Here is a 10,464-nt window from a genome sequence, read left to right as displayed (position 1 = left end):
CCTCATTTTCATGAGGTTTCTTGAGAAGCCCTAGCTATATGTTTCTATATTATTCTTCTTACCACGATCTCTATCATTTTTAAGGAATCCTTCCTTGACCACCTGCACCAAACTACATAATGTTCCAAGAGTCCCCTGAAGAATGAAGATAAATTAGTGAAGAAGGTGCAGGAAAAGCTTTTAAGCTGTTGAACAGTGTACTGGGTACTAGCGACAAGAAGTTTCCAGAACTAACATAATAGATGGCCAGTATTGACAGTGAAGGTCACATGCTGAAATTGAAACAGTGAACAGAGGTTGGATCATGAAGGGGTTGAAAAGCAATGTTCAACATTGAAGACTTTTATTTAAGCAGTTTTAAGCTGGTATTTCTTTTTTTTTTAAGCCGGTATTTCTAAAAGATAATTCTAGCTATAATGTGGAAAATACATTTTAAAATTTGAAATTTGATTATACATGTGAAATGAATTCAAAGATTAGAGGAAAGTGAATCCAGGGATTAATGATAGAATGTATTGGTTTGTATTTTTATTTCTTTTTCTGCTTAAAAAAAGTACATTTTATTCATTTTTAAATGGAATTATTTGAGTTTTTCCTACCTATTTTAAACCTTTAAAGACAAATTTAATCATGCTTTAAAAAATTAATACAAAATATATACAAAAGCAAATGGGAGGCATGTGGAAAAATAAAAAAATATGAATTAAAACCACAATGTATTTCTCTTATGAAAATAAGAGAAAAATAGACAACTATTTTTGTCTATTTGTTGTCTATAGACAACTATTTGTTGTCTAAAATAGACAACACTCAAAGCTATTATAGTTGAAAAGGAACATAAGTACAATTTTAGTAGTACTGTCCATTTGATAAAAATACAATGCTAGGTAACTAGAATTATATAATGTTTATATCCTTTGATCCAATAATCCCATTTTGTAATTTTTTTCAAGGACAGCTTAAAGGAAAAAAAATTGTTTTCATAAAACAATGTTTATGGGTTAGGGTTACTTACTTCCTGGTTACAGTATTGTTAGGTTATGACATTGTAATGACACTTTTATGGGTAGACCTTTGTAAAACTACTTTGGGGAGGGCAGAAGATAAGACAAGCAATCAATCACCCTGACATACCTCAGAAACTGGTGGACAATCTGAGGATAACCTGAGGAAGAGTATCTACTTTATAATTCTTTGTTTTCTTATACTTTAAAATTCTATAATCAAGTATAATGGCATTAAAATACAAATGTGGAACTTTAAATAAATAAATATATGTCTAAAACACGTGTGGACAAAATTACAAGGTAAATAATTTAGCACAAACATGTTTATATTGGTTAACATAAACAAGAGGTTAATATTAATACATGAAGTTCTTAGAAATAATTGAGATAGATGGCTGCCGCAGTAGAATAATATGTAAATGACATGAAAAATGTCAGAAGAGGAAATGCAAATGGACAATAAACATAAAATATATTCAGCTTAATTAATAATAAAACTGCAAAAAAGCAAATATAGAAAAATATTCTAGATTATCAAAGTTTCAAAGGGCTTGTAGCACTTGCTGATGTGTTAAAAATGTTGAGAAATGGCCATTCTCTTGTATTGTTTGGAATCATAAATTGATCTATTTTTCTGGCCAAATTTTTAAATGGATATAGTTCTTTTGCTCCCACAATTCCACCTGTAGAAGTTTATTCTAAGGAGAGAAACCAAAAAGTACCCAAAGATTATATACAAGGACTCTCTACAGTGTTATTATATGCTACAAAAAACTGAAAATAATTTAATTGTCCTTCAACAGGAGTTGAGTAAACAACTTGCTGTTCAATCATACCACCCAGTCATAAAATAATGACATAAGATGTACACAATGTAGCATTTCATTAGAAAGCAGTACACAAGGCAGTATATGAAATGTCCAGTTACATTAAATTATAATTAATGTGTATATATGTGTGTCTGTGTGTGTGTATACATTTTAAGATGACTAGAAAATTGTTTAATGAAATTATAGTAGAGTTTAGCTCTAAGTGGTGAGATTTCAGGTGATTTTACTTTCTACTCTTATGCCTTTGTGAACAATGTTTTGCCTTTTAAAACAATGATCTTGTATTAAAATTAAAGTCAGAAAAATATAAAGCTATTCTCATTAGAAAAACATACTTCACACTTTATTTTTTTGCAAACTTTAAACTCTACATTTAATGCTCTATATTTCGAAAAGTAGTCAAAGAAAGCTACTTAAATTATGTAAAAAGTAAAAATAAAACCAGTTCACTGTAGTTTAAGTATCATAATGTCAGTGCAATTCTTTAAAAATATTTTTCTTCTTTATTATATTTTTAAAAAATCTTTTAGAAAGAGTTAATACTTTAAATACGAAAATTGTCTTCTCTGTGCCATAATTTACAGTCCCTTGCTCTCCTCCCCAAAACACACACACAACCACCCACACAGCCAAACACAGAACCACACACAGCAGTGAAGCACACTCTGGACTCACCAGCTGAGCTGAGTATGGACTGACTACAAGGACAGCCAGTGGACGCTTCTATTTTCCCAGAGTGGTGGGGGAGATTTTTTTTTTTTTTTACAAATATAACTTATTTAGTCCCATACTGAATAAGAGAACTCCACTATAACCAGTGAAATCAATAGAACAAGTTACCATAAACAAATCTGTCCAATGAAATAAGCGAATCTGAGTTGAGAATTTGAAGTTGGTATCCTCTTTCTTCCCCAAATAGAAACTCGCTAGGAGAAATGGTTTAATCCAAGGCTTCCCCCTCAGGTAAGTGGCTTCACAGCTTTTCCTCCTTATTACTAACTAGGTAATTCTGTAATAACACCAAGACCCTGTTACTGCGTCTCCTACCAGAAATATAAGCACTCATCTGACCCTCTATCATGAATTCCCCCAAACTATCAGTAGCTAATAGAAATGCTAAGATCTGGACCTCGTCCCTCAGGTGTGCAGAAGGTCACGGGAGGGAGGGCACGTGGGATGTGCTCAAATACTATAAATAGAATCAGCAGTTACATTTAACACCCGAAATATTTTAGGCTCCTGGGAAGCAGGCTGTGTACAGTAGGAGGAGGAAAACTGTCCAATCTTAGATTTACCAGGACAGCTCCGGTTTCATGCAAATGTATTATTTTCAATGAAGGCTACTCATTACATGTGTAATTGCATTAAATGTCACTTGATTTTTGTGACTTTCAATGTTTGAAATAAATAGATTTTTGGTTACTGGCTGAATTCAGTCCAAAGAAAAAGTCAAGTTTTGACAAGGAATAAAGGAAATGTAGATTTGACCGAATGGTATTAACTTTTATTCAGCACCTACCTGGGACTTTACATGCTTTATCCCATCTACTTTTCACTGAAAAAAGATGAATGAGCATTCATTTTGGGAAGTAATTTTCTCAAAGATACAAACTAATAGAAATTACTATAGTGTAAGGATAGGAGCCCAGATCTGACTCCTACATCGATGCTTTAGCCATAGTAGCATCCTGCCTCTAAGTAAAGGACCAGTAATTACTTAGGTTATTTTAAGTTGAAAACAGTTTAACCACAAAGATTCATTTAAAGGGGTCATATTACTAGTTTGTGGTAGAGCCAAATTATAAATGTAGACATGGGATTTAGGCTGCTCTCCCAAAATAGTGTGTGTGTGTGTGTGTGTGTGTGTGTGTGTGTAATCACTATATATCACAGGTTTTCTTTGGCTTTTAACCAAAGCAGAATTGAAGATGTGTAAAGTGTTTTTTTTAGTTTTGTTTTGTTCTTTTGGTTTGTATTTGAATTTTACTTACTTAACATGCAGTGGAATTTTGGTTTCTGGAGTAGAAATCAGTGATTCATCACTTACATACAATACCCAATGCTTATCAAAAATCCCCTCTTTAATACCCATCACCTATCTAGCCCATCCCCTATCCCCATTCCCCCATCAACCTCCAGTTTGTTCTCTATTGTTAAGAGTCTAAGATGTGTAAAGTATTTTTAAATCATTTCTTTTAAACCAATTAAAGCCTTAAGAATATTAGTAATTTTTTTCTGGAGCATATAATAAGCAATAATTAATGACATTATAGTACATATACAATTTCTGTAATAATTTGGGTATAAGTAGCTGTATTATATAGCCTGGGCTTTTATTTCATGTGGTGATGAATTGAATATTAGGACTTGCAGAGATTATTTTTGCCTTTTCCATAAATACACTGTGACTTGGACCAATCATTTTTCAAATAGTTTATCAATGAAATTGATACAGTCTTATAGTATGTTAGTCATAGCATCTTCATTTCTTAGTAAAGCCAAGGATGTTTCTTGGTTTATAATTTTAGCAACACAGAAAGTTTCAGAAAAATCTGAAAAGTTAACTGGTAATCTTTATTTTTTTGGTAGAGGAGAGCAATAAAGAGGAAAAGCATTTTTAAATTCTCAGTGGCATTTGAATGTTTTTAAAAAATATTATTTTTTCATTGAAAAATATTTACATCAGTTCTATGAGCAGATAGTATTTTAAAAATACAAAATCTGGGTTATTTGGGATAATTTGCCTTATATCAGAATTAGAATTAAAACTTGAGAGGATACAATAATCATAAACATTTATTTAAAATTGATTATATGCTAGGCATAATGCTAAAACTTTACAAGTGTTATCTCTTTTAATTCTTACCCTTAGCCATATTAGTTAGCCACAACTACAATGTCTAGTTTATAGATGAGGGACAAGGGCTTAGAGAGTTAGGTACTTATTAGTAAGAGTTAAATGATTATCACAAGTCCTATCAATTAATTATTTAAATCTAAATGTTTAAGATGTGTGCTTGATGGAATTCTCTATTTCACATAGAAATGAAATTTCAAATTAACAACAAAGCTTAGACATAAAAATATAACATTTTAGGATGTAATATTTGCTTCTATTTTATGAAAATAGGCTAAAAATGGACCCATTCTTACTATATTGCATTTCTTCCTCCATATAAATCTTACTGGGGTTACCTGAATAAATTATATTTGCACAAGTTACTTTTAAAGCATGGTTTAAATTGTTAAGAGTATTGAAAAGATAAAGGTAAATGTTAATATGTGTTGACTTATCTAACAAACTTATTTTATAACAAAAACCCAGAAGCTCTAAGAATATGTAACTAAGAGAATGGCACTGTTTTAACCATGTGGGCCTATTTGGTTTAGTTAGGAAACAAACTTTGAACAATGTGTATTTATTCCACTTCCAAAACATTTGCATAATGATCACTTATGGAATGAGGTAATCTGGTTTTCCACAGAAAAGTACTTTAATATTAAGATAGTAATAGAGGTTTATGATAAAAGGGTGTCATGATCAAAAACACTGAATTAAACATAATTTAGCAGGTGTCTTTACTGAGGAACTTTTCAGAACATTCAATATGTTGATATGCATGATAAATCATCAAGGAGGAAATATGGCCAAAGAATCTTTATTTCTGGATCATTTTGCAGAACTAATGTTCTGTGAAATATTTGGGTAATAGTGGTATAGTGACTCAATGTAATTAATTAATGTTAAAATAGATTTGGTACAGACAATGTCATATTGTCAACCTGTTCACAAAAAAGTTAGTGACTTGTCAAAATATGTAATATATTAACTCCTATCTCAATTTACACTCCATGAGTTTTCTTTCTAGTTTTTATTCTGAACTATAGGATATTCCTTGCCCTGATAGTGTATGAGAAGGGAGATAAAACCCAGAAACATTTAATTTTTAATTAAGATCTAATCATGTATGGGTCATTCATTCAACAAATATTTACAGCATGCTAGCCAAGCACTGTGTTGCTGCTGCAGTTTCAATAATAGTTGGGGGAAAAGATACATTTTTAAAAAGAGTAGATTCTGTTAAGAATATATTAATATGTATGTGTTAAGTTCTGTGCAAACTTCTAAGGAACAAATGAAGAAAGTCTCTGATTTAGCATTTCTTATAAAAGTCTGTTTAGCTTGTATCACTAGGACAAATTTTCTATTTAAAATTTAGATTGGGGCAGCCCGGGTGGCTCAGCGGCTTAGCGTCGCCTTCGGCCTGGGTGTGATCCAGGAGACCCGGAATCAAGTCCCATGTCAGGCTCCCTGCATGGAGCCTGCCTCTCCCTCTGCCTGTGTCTCTTCCTCTCTCTCTCTCTCTCTGTGTCTCTCATGAATAAATAAATTAAATTGAAAATAAATAAAATTTAGATTATGTTTAGTTTAGATTTAAAAGTTAGATTGATCATTAATCCAAGAAATTTTGGTTTGTCCTATAATTGTGAATATAACATCTTAAGAATTTTTTCTTTTTAAAAGTTTTCCAATATTTTTTTAAGCTTTGAAATACTCAAAATTTTGGTTTAAATCTCTTATATTATCTTCAAGATTTGTACTGCTTGATTTTTTTTTTTTAAGATTTTATTTATTTATTCATGAGAGACATAGAGAGAGAGGCAGAGACATAGGCAAGGAAGAAGCAGGCTCCCTGCGTAGAGCCCGATGTGACTGGAACCCCTTGTGGAACTCGATCCCAGAACTCTGGGATCATGACCTGAGCCAAAGGCAGATACTCAATCACTGAGCCACCCAGGCGATGTACTACATATATTGATAGGTTCACATCTTTGCACTCCTGTTATGAACATTTTGATTTTGGATTCTTTAAATTACTATTGAATTAAGATTTTTGGTATTTAATTGAGATTTTCTTTCATTTCTGTTTTAAGATTTTTTTTTTGGTTATATTTTAGCCTCAGGATCCTATTAATCTAATAAAAGTGAAGTGGATAATTTTCAATTACTTTTAAGTTCTGAGTAGATTATAAAAAGCATGGAAGTTCTCCATTCCATGAAAGTTTAATAAAATGGTCTGTCTATACTGAGCAATATTTCAGAGTAATTCTTTAATAACATCAAAAGTATGTGTCTTTGTTTAGTTGTTCTTGGTCAGTAATAAAACGTTTGGATTAAAGAAAAGAAAGTATGGAAAATACATAATATATATGTATGTGTGTGTATGTATACACACACTCTGATTCTTATGCTCTATTATGTGCTTATTTTCCTATAATCTAATTTTCTTTAAAAAGATGATATTTATATATATTTTAAAACAAACATTCAGTTGGAAGACATTTAAGTTTTTCTTTGAAATTATAAGCAATGTTGTTTCTTCCAACATGCTTCTTAAAAAAAAATGTGTTCACATTTTGAGTTCTATTAATTTACCCAAGTAATCTACAATTTTTCAAAATTAATTTATTTTGTTTTAACATTTAAAATTTATCATTTCATCTGTAATTTATTTTAGTGAATATAATATGGGAATCTGGTTTATTTTTCATTCATTCATTTATTTAGTTATACATTCAGTGAATAGTTATCAAGCATATATTCTGTTAGGTGCTGGTAAACCAGACATGGTCCCTACTCTAGTGGAACTTAAGTTTAGATACTAAATAAAGATAGACATAAATCAAATAGTCACACCAATGAATGTATAAGTGCAAAGTGATATAAAAGCCCTAAAGGAAAGGAATTGTGGAGTCCTTGGCACAGGATGCATGGTATCATTCTAAGCACTGGGAAGAGAGCCAGCGTCTGGAACGTGAACTTTAAGGTAGAGGTTAATGTGAGATGAGACTAGAGAAGTGGGCAAGGACACACTATGCAGAGCCTTGCACCATGTTAAGGATTTTAATCTTTATCTTAAAATTAGTGAAAACCACTTAAGGGTTTTTTTTTTTTTTTCCACTTAAGGGTTTTAAGCAGGAAGTTTACATGATCAAATTTATGTTTTCAAAAAAAAAAACAAACAAATTTATGTTTTCAAAAGATCACTGTGGCTGCAGGACACAGAATTGGAGGGAGACTTTGTGGATGCCAGAAGCCCAGAAATTAGGCAGTTGTAGTAATAGGTGAGAAATAATAGCAGCCAATTCTGGTTACCAGTGATAACTAATGACTAAGTTGTTGTCACTGGAGACAGAGAGAAGAGAACAGATTCAGATATTTTGGAGACAAAATGAACAGGATTTGGTGATTGATTGAATTGATGGGGCACAGGGGACATGAAGGAGGGAGGTGTTAAGAAAGATTTCTAGGTTTCTGGCTTGAACAAAACTGGATTTACAAAAAGCCATTCCCAGCATCATTCATTAAATAGTCTATCCCTCCCTTTTGGGTTATGACATACTGGAATTTTTTCCAACTATCTGAAAATTCTATGCCAATTATGTTGCAGTTATTTTAGCTTTATAATGTGTTTTAATGTTTAGAAAGACAAGTTTTCTCCACCAATACCTTTTTTTTTTTTTTAAGTAAGCTCTATGCCCAATGTGGGGCTTGAACCTACAGCCCCAAGATCAAAAGTTGCCTGCTCTACCAACTGAGCCAGCCAGATGCCCTGGTAACTCTTCTTTTTAAAAACGTATTTGTCCATTTTTCATCACTATTCCATATGAATTTTAGAATCATATTTTTAAGTTATAAAAAAAACCTTATATATTAATTTAAGGGCAATTCTCTTCTAAGTTTTTTATAGCTCTGGGTATAAAATTTTATACATTTTTTATGTAGATGTCACATATTTCTTGTTCAGATTATTCTAAGTATTTCATTGTTACTGTTGTCATTGTGCCATTCTAAATGCAATGGGTTTATTTTAATGCAGTAAAATGGTTAGCTTGTAGAAACTCGTTGAAGAGAGTTATACTGATGCTACTTCAGATCTAAAACTTTTGGTAATAAAAGGGACCTAGCTTTATCAGAGCCTGTCTTAGCCATCTTGGGCTGTATAACAAAATACCATAGGCTGGGTAGGTTAAAGAACAAAGACTTTTTCTCACAGTTCTGGACGCTAGGAAATCCAAAACATGGTGCTAGCAATTTTGTTCTTGGTAAGGGCTCTCTTTCTGGCTTGCAGATGGCTGTCTTCTTGCTATATCCTCACATGGCGGACAGAGGAATCTATGGTGTCTCTTCCTCTTCTACTTTTTTTTTTTCTTTCTCTTCTTATAAGAACACTAACTTCCATGATAAGTCATGGAAACTCTACATCATGACCTCATCTAAACCTAATTACCCTTCAAAGGTTATCTCCCAATGGCATTATATTGGGAGATAGTACTTCAATATATGAATTTTAGGGGAGGACGCAAATGTTTAGCCCATAACAGAGCCCAAATAGCTGACATGATTATAATTCCTGTTTGGTGTTGCAAGCAAGATATTTGACTAAACTGAACTTAAGACTGCAGTGAAGAAATAAAAGAACTGATGAGTCAGTGAAGGAACTATAATTATTAATATTGAAGCCAGAACATGGGGACTGGGTAGTTGTTCCATGGAGTGTGCATTCATGTCCCATATCAGAACTGCCTTGTGCTAAAATGGAATCACAGAATTTGAAGAACTGCCAAGCTATTTGGTGGAGATAAAGTCAGGATTTCTAAAGAAATTCACAAATTTTCATAAGCATGAATTATGCTTTAAATTTCTGCAGCTGACTTTAGAGGGTTGTATTTGAATGTTTTAAGCATCTGCCTTGTCAAAATGGCTCTACTTAAGAGGAACTGATTGAGCTGAAGGCAAACTATACCTACCAAGAACCTATGGTATCCCTAGGATATTGAAGATGAATATATACAGCACACATTACTATTCTAGATTTTCTAGCTCTGTGGCCAAATTCTTGCAATATATGAGTTTTCCAAAATAATAAAAAATTATAAAATTATAATTATTTATAATTATTATTTAATTATTAATTATTAATTATAATTATTAAATTATTAAATTATAAAAATAATACATTTTTCTTAAAACCATGGAAATTGAATTGGAGGGCCATTTTCAGTAATGTAAACCTGGAGTGACAATTGGGATGTACCCTGCCTATATAGAGCCTTTGTTTTGTTTTTTTTATTTAACAGCTTTACTGAGATAGAATTCACATATACCATACAATTCACTCATGTAAAGTGTACAATCAAATGGTTTTTGGTCTATTTACAGATACAAACATTACCACAGTCAATTTTAGAACATTTTCATTACCACAGAAAGAAACCTTTAGCTATCACTCCTCTCATCCACTCACCACCCCCAATACACACTCCCAGCTTTAAGCAACTGCTAATTTACTTTATGTCTCTACAGCTTTCCCTATTCTGGACTTCAAATGAATAGAATCATATAGTATGTGGTCTATTTAATTAGCTTACCATAATGATTTGAGGATTCATTCATGTTGCAGCATGTATCTGTACTTAATTCCTTTTTATGGTCATATAATATACCATTGTATGGATATACCACATTTTGTTTACCAAATGTGTCAGTTGGTGGACATTTAGGTTATTTCCACTTTTTGGTAATTCTGAATAATGCCATTGTAAACATTTGTGTACAAATTTCT

This window comes from Canis lupus, chromosome 4, assembly GCF_048164855.1.
Source record: "Canis lupus baileyi chromosome 4, mCanLup2.hap1, whole genome shotgun sequence".
Lineage (NCBI taxonomy): Eukaryota > Metazoa > Chordata > Mammalia > Carnivora > Canidae > Canis > Canis lupus.
Note: the sequence above shows the minus strand (reverse complement) of the source record.